We start from the raw sequence: 14,523 nt of genomic DNA, 5'->3' as shown, positions 1-14,523 counted from the left end.
CGTGAAATTGCTAATGCCATAGGCATCTCAGACGAACGAGTACCTTATATTGTACATGGATCATTACATTTGAAAAAGCTGTTTGGAACGTTACTGCCGCATCCGTTACCAATTCAACAAAAACAGGAATCGAAAACAAATTTCTCAGCATAATTCGAAGTGTTTTAAGCAGAATAAAACCGATTTCTTGCGTCGTTTTATAACTATTATTGGAGGATGATTGGAATAAATGTATTGAAATTAAGGGAGATATTGAATAAAAAAATATATTTCATAACAAAACCTGTTTCGAGCGCAGAAACTTTTCAACTAACCTGTATATAGGAGTACTAGATTTTCGGCGCTTCGCTGTTTGTGCTAGCATGTATGCACACACATAAAATAGCGGTAGGATATTAACCCTTTAATGCACACGGTTGCTTTCTGTAACATATCTAATATGAGAGGTTTGTGCTACATTGATACAAATTCCCGATAGGTCTTATATTCTACCAGAGATTTCGGGATGTTTAAGTAAACATTTGCCAAGAGTCTCTCCAGGTTGACTGCGACAATGTTCAACTTGCCGCACTTGTAGTAGTTCTTACTGGACATACAGTGCGGTTGGATCATTCATCCACATTCCCCTCCATTGTCCAGTTTCGCAAGACTAAGGCTGAAACATTTCGGTGTTCATACTTTCGGCGAACCACATAAAGCAGCCGGAATTGGTATTAGCCGCTTCAACAAATTTGTGACAGGCTCAAAGCACTGTCGATTTATGAGAGTCTATATGATTAATATTTATGAGCTGCCAAAGCTTAAAACTTTACTCTGATGTTTTTGACAAACGAAAAATTGAAAGGTGCTGATGATGTTATTTGATAAAGTTCTTCGTTTTTGAATCACGTAGAAGTAAATGTTCGCCTTTTTTTTGCTGCAATTACATAAGAGCAATTGAATAAAGAATCCGGGACGATAAGCCCACGCACTGACTTGTTTACCTCAAGTAACACATTTGGAAAAGATAATTGAATCATACTTCTTCAGGAAAAATCTAGTGGCATACTAGACGGAATGTTATATATCTAAGAATAAACTACACGGTCAACCATTTTATGTGCCACAATAATCAGCCTATTTATTCTAATGACATCTTCAGAAATTATCTTCATCAAGCTTGACAGCGCGCTTTAAACTGAGTTCAAAATAATGCCACGGTGTACTGATCATTAAAATGCTTTCAACCAATCGCTGGCGCCTTCATATTATTTCCCTTTACTGAACAATGCCACATTATTTTGAGCTAATTAATCAATTAAATTAATTAATGCTTGATTCTAGGTAACGACACAGATTTTCTCACAAAAATTTTATGGAAACCGCAATTTTCATTAATTTTATATTCTTTATATCTATTTTTTGTATCAAGTAAATATTTCAGAAAAATGGTATTTAATACTTCAAATGATATAATTTATATATTTATGAATAAATAACTTAAATAAAAAGCAGTATTGTGGTATTGTTGGTTTAATAAAAGCGAAAGGAGTTACCAGCGCATTTATTCAACTGTCGGGATTGTCTAGCTGCCGCAGTTGTGGCCACCATCGCTGGTTCACACAATTTGCCACATAGCTACCTACATAACATATGTACGTACATAGAAATTCACTAGAAATCGCATGTCTGCACGCTTCTGAGGTGGATATTATCGCCACATACTCATCCTAATTCTCGTTGTTGCACGTACTCTTACTCTATGTATTATGAAGTATTTAAGTCCGTGTGTCCGACTGCGCTCTATTTCTTTCGGCTCAACTTGTTGGATTACATCTATTGTTGTGACAATGATTGTTTCTTTTTAGTCTATTGGCGCATTATAGCCAAAAATACTTGTAAAACATGGGGGACAAGCAATTGTACAGTACAATAAATTCTTTGCGCTACCACAACACAAAGTCGAAGGTTTTATTGCTATTAATGCCACGATTCTTGCGCCAATGCGAGCACGCCGAATAAAGTGTATACGTGTGAGGAGTCAAATCGCGCTGAGCCGCATGACATGTGGCCGGCAGAAACCACAAGGTTTCTTACAAAGGGTTTTTACTTTAACTTCATTTGGGAATATATCAATATGGGACATGTTGTGATACATATAGGCATGCATACATAGATAAGTAAACATGCCTTTACTATATTAAAGTGGGTTCAATACTCGGATAGAGGCAATCGTATGAAATTATGAGAGTGAATTACAATTATTACGTGAGTGAGTTAAAATAAGTTTTTATAAAAATCCTTTTTCCAATTTTAAAAAACATAAAAACCGGTAATAACCACGCCTACCCATATAACGATATTGCGTAAAATTAATAGAAGTACGATAACTCCTTCCCTTATTTGGTCTGTTTTATAATAACCAGCCACATTTTCTTTTAGTCCCAAGTACTGAATATTTCGTTCTTTGGATTACTTGTATCCTATACATTTTAATCAATGAATTCGATATCTCTATTCAAAGACTATTTATGAGTTCGTTAAACAGGAAAAAGGAACATTGAGCTTATGCTAGTGGATAAGATAAATGAAATCAGTGCGAGCTTGAGTTATTTTTGCTCTAATCTCTATACCAGTGTACTTAGTCCTGCCATAAGTTCTGGTTTTGTTCAAGCCGTTATAAAAATGAAAATACAATAAATATTTTAATAAAGTTAATTTTATTTGATAACGCATATAAATATTAATTAAGCGATGTACAAAATTATTCAATGGACTCAAATCTGAACTTCCAGACGGCCAATTATCTGTAGCTATGAAACCAGGAATAATGCTTTTAAGTCACTGCAAGGTGGTTTTAGCTAGTTTCAGGTTTTAACCCCTTTTTTTACAGAAGTGAAGGGGTGTAACGCATTTACAGAAGACTCCCCACCCAACCATTACAGCAGCTGGATGATGATCTTTGACCCCTTGGTATACATTTTTTGTCGTTTTGCTTATTAAAAATTTCTTTAACAGTGAACAAGGTGCGTTCCAAAGCAAACAGTAAAAAAGTAACAAAGTAAACTCTAGTGCCATCTATACGTCGACTAGTGCGCTAGAATCTGCTATCCCTTATCGACTTCTAGTAAAAATTTCACGACATTTCATCTATTGGAAGTGAAGTAATTGTGTTTTAAGTGTCACTATGTTTTTGTCATCGGTGCGAAAATGAGCTTCGAACAAAGAGCCAACATTAAATTTTGTTTTAAAATTGGTAAAACTTTTACCGAAACGTTTCAATTGATGAAACAAGTTTATGGCGATGATTACCTATCCCGTAGCAGAGTGCACGAGTCGTTTCAACGTTTTCAAAGTGGTCGTGAGGACATAAATGAGAAATGAGCTGAAACCCAAAAGTCGCGCCTGGAGAAGTCAAAAGTGAAGACAATGCTGATTTATTTTTATGATTCCAAGGGCATTGTCCACAAAGAATTTTTCCAATTTGTTTGGTGCGCCGTATTCGACGTGTTCGGCCCGAATATCACGAAGATGGCGTTTGTTGCACGATAATGCGCCGTCTCATCGATCGACGCTTGTGGCCGATTATTTGACCAAAAATCACATTTAAACAATCAACCACTCCCCGTATTTACTTGATATGGCACCGTGCGACTTCTACCTTTTCGGAAAAATGCGTTTGCCGATGAAAGGAAATCGTTATGCAGACGTGGAGGCCATTCAAAAGGCTTGCACTGGCATACTGGCGGCCATACCAGGCAACGAGCTAAAACACTCGTTTGACATGCGTTTGGACCGTGAAAAAAGCTGTATTAAAGCAGAAGGAGACTATTTTGGATAAAATTAATTGATTTTGCCGATAAAACTATTTGTTCTGTCTTTTTTTTTAAAGTCCTGTTTACTTTGGAAATCACCTTGTATCCTGGACAGGGTTTATTAACTTTGCTACGAGGTTTGTAACACCCAGAAAGAAATGTCGGAGACCCTTTAAAATATTTATATAAATCATCAGCATGACGAGCTGAGTGGACTTAGTCATGTCCGTCTGACAATCCGTATGTCTGTATACACGCGAACTAGTCCCGACGAGTTGACCGACGGTAGGCTTTCATGTGGGGATTATCTCGAAGTCTTTACAGGTAAACACTGAAGTGATTATAACTTAAGATTATAAGTAACACGTTAATTTCGGTTGTAGTGAAGCTATAATATCCTTCACAGATGCATTTTTTATAGCATAATAATGTAGAAAAATGGTCAGTCAGTTTGAATAGTAGCTCTATGATATAATGGTTTTATCTACACAATATGTTCGGAGTAAAAATACGGGACTATCCTCTCCAATAACACCTTAAGTGTAAATAGAATTTGGAGGGAGACGTACTTACTACTCAGTTGGACAGTTCAAAAATTCCGTTTTTTCCGTGACGTCACCTATTTTTTAGTGAAGTTTCATCTTTCTTAAACTAGTTTATCACTTGAACTTAAGTTGGATACTTATACTGATCTTACTTATATCTCAGGGACCACCATTTTATATCATTTCAGGTTAGTTGATTTTATTCTAAGATATTTTATAAGTTCAAAAACCCGGAACCAAATCTAGCGGATAAGATGACTGAGGTGCACAAAAGTGAGATCTTTTACAAGGGAGGAAGGACTAAGTTCAGGTGTAGCTAAACATTTTATATTCTCGCAACTTGTAATGATCAAAGCCTGAGAGATACCTTCATTATTTAGTGAGTTATTGCACTCTTAATGGTTGTCAATATAACCGATATATGGGGAGTAGGCGTGGTTATTATCTGACCACACAGTTTACAGAGGTGCTAAAATTATTTCTTCTCAGCAAGTTTGATAGGTATAGCTTTAGCGGTTTGGAAGATATGTACATATAGGGAGCGGGGCCACCCCCACTTTTAAAACATTTTACCCCACAGGTGTATATGGGGAGTAGGCGTGGTTATTATCTGACCACACAGTTTAAAGAGGTGCTAAAATTATTTCTTCTCAGCAAGTTTGATAGGTATAGCTTTAGCGGTTTGGAAGATATGTACATTTAGTGAGCGGGGCCACGCCCACTTTTAAAACATTTTACCCCACAGGTGTCCCTGGCTACTGCGATCTTCTGTACTAAATACCCGTTTTGAATATTAATTTATTGCGTACTTATAGGTCTTTATAGGTTTTCGTTTAATGTCGTTTTGTGGGCGTGACAATGGTCCGATTCCTGCCATTTGCAATACCAATCTCCACATATAATCACAATATCTCATTTTTTACTCAAGTTATCGCTTGCACGGACGGACGGACAGATAGTCACTCGAAATTTAGCTCGTCTCGTGATCCTGATCATTTATATATGTATTTGTATATAACTCGATATCTACCTCGAATACTTTTATGTGATACAAACAACCGTTAAGTGAACAAAACTATTATAATCTGTAGCAATATGTTGCAAAAGTATAATAAGTAATATGAGTATACTCGGTTTAAGAGCGGGCAAGCATCGCTGCCTGAGTCTCTCTCACACTGCTATACTTCCGAAATTGATTATTTCAATTTTTCAATGTTATTGTTATTAGAAGAAGGAATGTCTATTATTATTTTTATACTCTCGCAACCTGTTGCTACAGAGTATAATAGTTTTGTTCACCTAACGGTTGTTTGTATCACCTAACACTAATCTAGTTAGATATAGGGTTTTATATATGTAAATGATCAGGATGAAGAGAGGAGTTGATATCCGGGTGACTCTGTCAGTCCGTGTGTGCAAGCTGTAACTTGAGTAAAAATTGAGATATCTTTATGAAACTTGGTACACATGTTTCTTGGTACCGTAAGACGGTTGGTATTGCAGATGGCCGTAATCTGACCATCACAAAACGCCATTAATCAAAAACAAATACATTGCCATAACTAAGCTACACAATAATATACTAGACTGTTATTTCCTATACAGGATCCCATTATATTTGCTATATAGGAGGGGCATCTGCAGTTTAGCAGTTTAAATTTTTTTGAAAAAGTGGGCGTGGTCCGGTCCCTAATAGGTTTAATGTGCATATCTCCTAAACCACAGAAGCTATAATAACAAAATTCACTGGGAACAAATGTTTTTAGCATCTCTATCGACAGTGTGGAAATGGGTGAAAGCACGTGGCAATTCCACCCACTACCCATACAACGGTACTGTTAAAAATTACTAAAAGCGCGATAAATCAAGCACTACCATTTGACTTTGCGAGAGTATAAAATGTTCGGCTACATCTGAACTTAGCCCTTCCTTACTTGTTAGTATTAGTTTCTGTGCTTTATATTATATAAATTTCAGCAAATGCAATTTTCTACTGGTTTTAAGGCCCGTTCTAACTCATTCCGCAAAGCATTGTAATTTCCATTCGATTTCGTCATTGGCCTGCCTCGTAAATTTACGCATCTGAAATACAAAACTTCTAAAGTTTTAACATTAAATTTAATAGAAAACTTTCAAAACGCTTGCGCTCTGCTTATCACTACTTATACAATATTTTATTTCACTTGCTGTGGCATTCTTAATTTAACAACTCCATGGAATTGTGCGATCTCCCGAAACTGATAGTGCGAGCTGTATGGAATACTGTCACATAAAATATAGCAACAAATAAAATGCTGAAATTCGGTTAAACAAGATAAGAAGAAGTTGCAAGTGATAAAAAAATATGTGAATGAGACTCTGTGGCAGCACGTGATAATAATGACAAGTGAAAAATCATGATGAAATTTACAATGGGGCTACTATGTATGTGAATAAAGGAGAAACAAGTGACTTGTGAGGAAAAGAGATTTGTAGTCATTTTGGGAAAAGAAATTTAACAAATATCCACGCAAATGATGATGTGATTTTTGCCTAAATGGTGTTTGTAGTGTTATTTAGATACTAGATATAACCAATTCAAATTCAATTATATTAATATTCAATTCAAAATCTTTTAATCATCCCCGTCCTTACAACATATATTGCGCATTCCGTAATAATTATGAAGTGCGATGAGGCAAGTCTGAGAATGTCGTGGGGAAAGGCCTGCGCAGCTATCGTATAGAAAAAACGTGGATGTTTTCACAAGCTACGTTAAACTAATTATAAGGAAATAACATAATTGTTTTGAAATACTTTAGACTGATAAAAGTCAATTAAGAAGCAGAAAGTCCACATTAACACTCACCGGCAAATCGGTACCCCTATGTTAATATTAGAAGAGCCTTAACGGATTTCTTCTCTACCTATCAGATATTAGGTTAAATGTATTACGGTTTTGAATACAAGTACAACAAAACCTAATCCCTTCGGAACGACTAAACTTTCCAGTAGGGTTGTTACGTACACCTACATTGCCACATTTGTTGCAGTAGTTGTCATAACACTCAGCCGTTGCCTCCGCTGTCGTTCACTTTAGTGCGAAGTGTGGCCGCGGTAGCGAGAAAATTCGCCGCATGCAACACGAATGTCATTTAAAATTTGTTCGCCATCATTCATCTCAAGTATGAGCACTGACTTGTGCCAACCATGCCAGGCGGACGGCAAGCCAGCCGGCGATAGTGGAACTTTCGGTGGAAGCGCAGAGGTGTTGGCTGTGCTGTCAACACTAGCAGCGAATACAGCACAGCGAAAAACACTGCTACCACCATTGTCAAAGTCGAATCCGACGCCGCTTCTGCAGGCGCTTTCTCAAAGCAAACGTGCGCCGTTGATATCAGTGCGGTAAAATCAGTTGTTAAAATGAAATTGTGGCACTTGGAAATTTTTAGGTCCTGTAAGTTGGCCGCTGTGGAGGAGACTGTGCAGTCAGTAAGTTCACTTATCACAAGCGAAAAGCGAGAAAGGAAGAGAAAAACAAGCGCGAGGGTTCAAAAGTTCAAAATTGAACATTTTGACATGGTAGCTGAATTTCAAAAAATAACAAGGTCGTTGTAAGGTTTATTCTCTACAAAATGAAAGAAGTATTTGAAAGATTGAGAATTCAGTGGATAAGTAGTTTGCTTAATTTTAATTAGCTAAAATGAATCCAACTAAGAAGTATTTATAAAAATATATAATATTTGAGGATATGGCAAAACCACCTTAGATTCCGGCCAACGGTTTGCATCGAACGGAAAACGTTTTGCTGGTTCCCTCTAGGCACGCTCTTTCATATAAAAGATCTTCAAGTCGAATTAGGATTACTTATATTAATAAGCGAAAAGGGTAAATAAGGAAAAAAGGTATTTTATGAAGGGGTTGAGCTTGATTTTCATCGATCAGCTTGTAAGGCAGCAGTCTACTTAGTGAGTGGGAGAAACCAGCACGTTATCTAACTGAGTAAACTTTGGCTTAAGTGAGTATTCAAAATATATGATCCCTCTTTGAACTAAAAAATCTTTACTTATCTTTTCACAAAAAAATTGCTAATTTAGAGTTTAACGCATATTTCATTATATCAAAACAAAACTTTTTTGCTTAGGGCAAATCTGATCAAAGGCGGGTTCTCTAGCAATATATTGTGTGTGCGAAATCGATGAAATGCTTTCTTAAATTCGTTCATAAGTGTGATAAGAGTAGAAAATAAAGAAGGAGGAAGGAAGAGTCATCTGCTTAAAATTATACTAAAATCTTAGAAGTCTTTATTAAAACTTTGGATTCTCAGAACCTTTATTTTTCCGATATTGAAATATGGATAAGGTCATCTTAAGCTCAATGTACCCGAACTGAAGGTATATGAGTGGACTCTAACAAACCATATATAACGGGTGATCCAAATATAGGTACTTTTTTCAATAGCCCTTCTTTGACAGATTCCGCACGAGTCGTGTCAAGCTGTCAACGTTTACAAGTTGTTCAACTTTATTACGAAATTCACGTTCTGTAAAAAATGTGTTTCGCGCGCTTTGCTCATTTTGTAGTCAACTTAATCGGCCTGGTGAGCGTACTATTCGCACTACCATCAACCATCTTGAGTCCCAATATTCATTATCGGATAATATTCGACCAAATAGACCACGTCCAACACGAAGTGAAGAAAGTATAGCGACCGTAGCCGTACCAACCTTTCTTGGGCCAAGGAACACGTATACCAAGTTTCATCACAATATCTTAATTTTTACTCAAGTTATCGCTTGCACGGACTGACGGACACCGTTCGCCGCCACTCGGACTGACGTATGGAGCGACTTGGCACATTTTACGTCAAGATGTTAAATTGAAAGCGTACAAAACACAGCTTGTGCAAGAAATGAAGCCTCTCGACCTGCCCAAGTGACGTCGCTTCGCTCTTTGTGCTTTTGAAAAGTTCCAAGAAGATCTGACGTTTCAGAGCCAAATTTTGTTCAGCCTTGAGGCCCATTTCACGAGTTGCCATTTTATTCAGAAAAAACAATGGTTTGGTGTGGTTTGTTGGCCGGTGGAATCATCGATCCATATTTCTTCAAAAATGATGCCGGAGTGAATATAACCGTCAATAGCGACCGTTATGGCGCCATGATAACCGATTATTGGATGCCGGAAATTGAAGCTCGTGATCTCAGCGACATTTGGTTTCAAGAAGACGGCGCCACTTCCCACACATCGCATCAATCAATGGATTTATTGAGAAAACACTTCGGTGAACAGCTGATTTCACGTTCTGAGCCGTTCGATTGACCACCAAGATCATGTGATATCACACCATTAGACTTTTTCCAGTGGGGATATGTAAAGTCTAAACTGTATATGGACAATCCAGCTTCTATTTAGACCTTGGAGCAAAACATCACACATTGATAGGGGACTCGTTCCGACTCGTTCTCAGTGTGATTTAATTGGAACGAGCGTACAATTTCTTGAAGCCTATCGGGTTTGCCCGGAAGTGTGAAATTGTCGTTGAGTAGGTTACGAAATATAATTCTTATTAAGCTAAAACAGAATGGGATGCGCATGATCGCATATAGTTGAAGTTTTTTGGTGTCTTTTCGAAATTTCATTTATCGCCCACTTTGCTTTATTTCCTTAAGGCATTAGCCTTGCGACATATATCATTTACATACTGTTGTTGCTGCACACATATACATATAATATATATACATACATATGTACATATGTAGGCACGGACAACTCCAAAGGACTATTTGTATGTATGTGTCGATGCATGGCAACCACCAAAACTGCAGTAATAGCAATCGGCAACTAGCGAAACGGACAAGAAAAAAACAGCAATAACAACTCGCAAAGCGCAACGGTGTCCAGTGCACGGAATTCACTTGAAAATTAATGAAGGCGTTCTACCTGCAATCCATTTAATTTTTATAAACGATCTTGTCTTAATGCCACTGTGCTAGTACGGTCATTATAAATTACAATGCCTCAGCTTTGGTTGCGGTGTTGCACGTTGCCATTGTTGCTTACTTGCTTGATTGCCATTCTGGTTGCTGTTGTTGCTGTTCTCATTGTTGTTGATGTTGCTATGTTGTTGGTTGCCGACTACAACGGCGAGTGGCAATTCGTATTTGTTAGTTTCGCTGACTGTTTCGCTCCCTTGCTGAGTTTCATGCTTGTTACGCATACACCAGTTGTTGTTGCTGTTGGTTTGGTGCTTTCGGTTTCATGATGCCGTTGATCTGCTTTATACGAATACATATTAGTAGCCGTCTACAAGTCTTCGCCAATCTAAGAATTAGCCAATGTGAGACAACAACAATAACGTTGTGCCACAACTCGCCAGCACTTGTGCCCACGTGACTGTCAAGGTTTTACCTGCTTTACCTGCTTGTAGTTTAGCAGTTTCAAATGTTTTTATACTCTCGCTACTTGTTGCTACAGAGTATAATAGTTTTGTTCACCTAACGGTTGTTAGTATCACCTAAAACTAATCGAGTTAGATATAGGATTATATATATATATATAAATAATCAGGATGAATAGACGAGATGAAATCCGGGTGAATGTCTGTCTGTCCGTCCGTCCGTCCGTCCGTGCAAACTTGAGAAAAAATTGAGAAATCTCGGACAACTGTCACGCCCACAAAACGCCATTAATCAAAAACAAATAAATTGCCATAACTAAGCTCCACAATTAAATAAAGGACTGTTATTTGGTATACAGGATCATATTATATTTGCTATATAGGAGGGGCATCTGCAGTTTAAATATTTTTGCAAAAGTGAGCGTGGTCCCTAAACCACAAAAGCTATAATAACAAGATTCACTGGAAATAAATGGACGGTGTGAAAATGGGTGAAATCGGGGGACAACCCCGCCCACTCTCCATATAACGGTACTGTTAAAAGCTACTAAAAGCGTGATAAATCAAGCACTTAACAAGCCAGAGACATTAGATTTTATCTCTAGGATGGTATGAGATGACTTTATAGGAACCACGTTTAAAATTAGATAATGGGCGTGGTACCGCCCACTTTTAGGTTAAAACCCATATCTTAGGATCTGATTAACCGATTTCAACCAAATTCGGTACATAGTATTCTTCTTTCTATGTTATAGTACGAAAATGGGCAAAATCGGATTACAACAACGCCTATAACATCATTTTAAATTCCATCTGATTTTTTCACTTTCCAGTATGCAAATTAAGCAACAATGATTATATCGGCGTAAAACTTTCCGTGAATAATACGTTTAAAGTATGCCACCTTGTGACCGAAAATTATCTACATTGAACTAAAACTGTTCAAGGCAATAGGTATTGAATATATGGACCCCAGTGCCTATAGTGTACTTTTTACCGAAAATATCGGTCAACATAGAACAAGGTGGCAACACAAAGCACAAAGAAATCTAAAACGTGTTTACCATTTGACTTTGCGAGAGTATAAAATGTTCGGCTATATCCGAACTTATCCCTTCCTTACTTGTTTGTTTTCGTTTTGAAATTGCTACTGCGTTTCCCCCTTGTTTGAATGTGTGTTTATTAGGGTATTCCTTTTTTCATAAGTTTAGATTATTTTATATGTAGCTTGTTTGATTAAAATAGTGCTTTCAACAATATTATTTTATTGTTTCATTTTTATCTAATAGATTGGGAATCACCACCGAAATATTACCACCTTTAAGAACGTCAACTACTTCACTACGAGAGCTTCAGCTACAAATTCGGAAAAAAAGACGTTGCACACAGGGCTGTTGAGTTATCGCAGGAGAATCAGGACCGGTGTCTATTGAATGTAAGTTGCGTCCTTTTTGTCAGTTTGACGTGTGGTGTGTATTCGCCGGGTTTTACCGGGTAAAGTGGTGTGTTTATTTAGTCGTCACCATAGGTATATGTTGTTGGGGCTTAAAAGTATTTCCGCTGGTTTCCGGTTCACTTTTCTCTACCTTAAGCCGTTGATATTACTGGTCTTTTTAAAAATATTAGAAAGATAAGGCTGGCTGTTGGTCATCTGTGGCGACGATTCATTCAATTTGGTCACAAGCCTTCTTAATAAATACTTTATATATTGAACGGATATCGGTGTGACTCATTGATAAAACTGTATGATCAGAAGTGATCTTATCAATCTCCTGTCTTTGTATTAAGCTTTTAAGTTTGTGGAGTTTTATTCACTAGCAAGTCAGAAAAAGTCTGTTTGTTTGTGAAATTTTTTGAAGAGATATTTTATTTAACAAATAAATAAATAAATTCACATTTATTTTAAATAAAAACAGATAATGATCGAAAGACTAGCAAAAGTTTGATTTTGGACAAAATGGCGGTTTCCCAAGAAATGTTTTTTTTTGTAAAAAAATTTACAACTAAAGTGGGTTAAAAAATTGAGAAGGACGTCTGTAATGTTTAAGTCGGTCATCCGTCCAACTCACCGACTTTGAAAACATATTTATTTGCCGAATCAACTTCCAATTTTCAGAAAATATTTTTAAAAATACATAAATTCAGTATAAAATAAATTTTTGGAAATTTACAAGTAGATATAACTCCTTGAATGATAGATGTCATGGAGATCTTAAGCCGAAAAATTGCTAATGATCCTTGAACAACAAAACAAGTGCCATATGGATTGTAACATCATTTAATACTAGGTTTGATCTGATTGGTCGCAGTTTTTTGGAGCCTTAACTTAAACTGCAGAATAAAACGATTTCTGTGCTCTATTATTTTTGAGCTGATGCGTAAAGTTGTTAAAGTTCTTTAATTGCAAAAAACGCCATATTTCATAATAAAATTATAAATGGTTATAAGAAGGAAAAGAACTAAGCCAATTCCACGTCTAATCTAGAGGCAACTTGAGAAGTTTATACAGTAATGTCGGGTTATTCTGAATATTTCTGTACGCCTATGATGTTCTGAGTAGGGAATTTAAAACCACAGGGTTATATTTAATAAACATATGCAATCATGTAGGAATATTTGGGTCGATCACAACTCCAACAGAGTGAGTATTGCGGAAAATTCGTGACAGATATTAAAAACAATCGATAGTTTTGGGATATACAGGAAGATTCTTTTCCACCACAATAATATTAGCTGCTTTAGCAATATTGTTTTGAACATCTTCTTGGAATCATTTTTATTAATTTCGTACATATATGGCTCTGTTCTGTATTAAAATCTACTTACCAGTAGTGAATAAATTTACAAAACAAAAACCACCATTTTCTTTGTTTAATTTAAATATGTTTAAAATTTATTATTTCGTTCGCTTTCATATTTCTTGCTGATACTAAACTATATTTAATAATGACTTAATTTAAATTGCTAATTTCTAAAATCTTAATTGGTTTATTTGCTTAACAGTTTTTTCCAACAATCGTACAAATAGCTCTAACTGTATTATAAAAATTAAAAGCTTTAAAAATAGGGCCACACTAATTGTATAAAAAGTTGTTATCAGTATCAAAGCAATGCACCAAACAAGCAAAATCAAATACAATTGTTTATATAAAAAATCAAAATATATTAAAAAGCAAAAAATTGTAATTTGTAAAATATAGCGGATGCTTAACTTTAATTGTTAAAACAATAAAAAAAGTACAAATGTATATTTAATTGAAAATAAAATAATTTTACGGTTCTGTGATTTTTCAAATAAAAAGTTCATAAGCAACGAAAATAGGTCCAATACGTGGATTTTATCAAATACATAAATTTTATTATGAAAAAATTAAAAAAAATATTCAAACCAAAAATATTATTAATAATGCTATTATGTAATAGAAACACATTTTCCATTTAATTAATTAAAATAAAACAATCAATTTAAGACAAAACAAGAAAAAACGTTAACTTTGGTTGCACCGAAGCTATAATACCCTCCACAGGTACAAAGGTTCCTTACAATAACTTCATTCAGATCTAATTTCGTGAATCGGCAATAAAAAATAAAATTTCTTTCCAAGCAGGCACTTTACTCCGATCGTTCAGTTTAAATGATAGCTGTATGACATAGCGATCCGATCAAAACAATTTCTTCGAGAATTATGTTGTTACCTTAAATAAAAATACATGCCAAATTTCGTGAAGATACCTCGTTAAATGAAAAAGTTTTTCATACAAACACTTGATTCCGATTGTTCAGTTTGTATGGCAGCTATATGCTATA

The sequence above is a fragment of the Bactrocera oleae genome, chromosome 3 (genome assembly GCF_042242935.1).
Source record: "Bactrocera oleae isolate idBacOlea1 chromosome 3, idBacOlea1, whole genome shotgun sequence".
Lineage (NCBI taxonomy): Eukaryota > Metazoa > Arthropoda > Insecta > Diptera > Tephritidae > Bactrocera > Bactrocera oleae.
The sequence above is the reverse complement of the archived record's forward strand: the minus strand, read 5'-3'. Positions refer to the sequence as shown.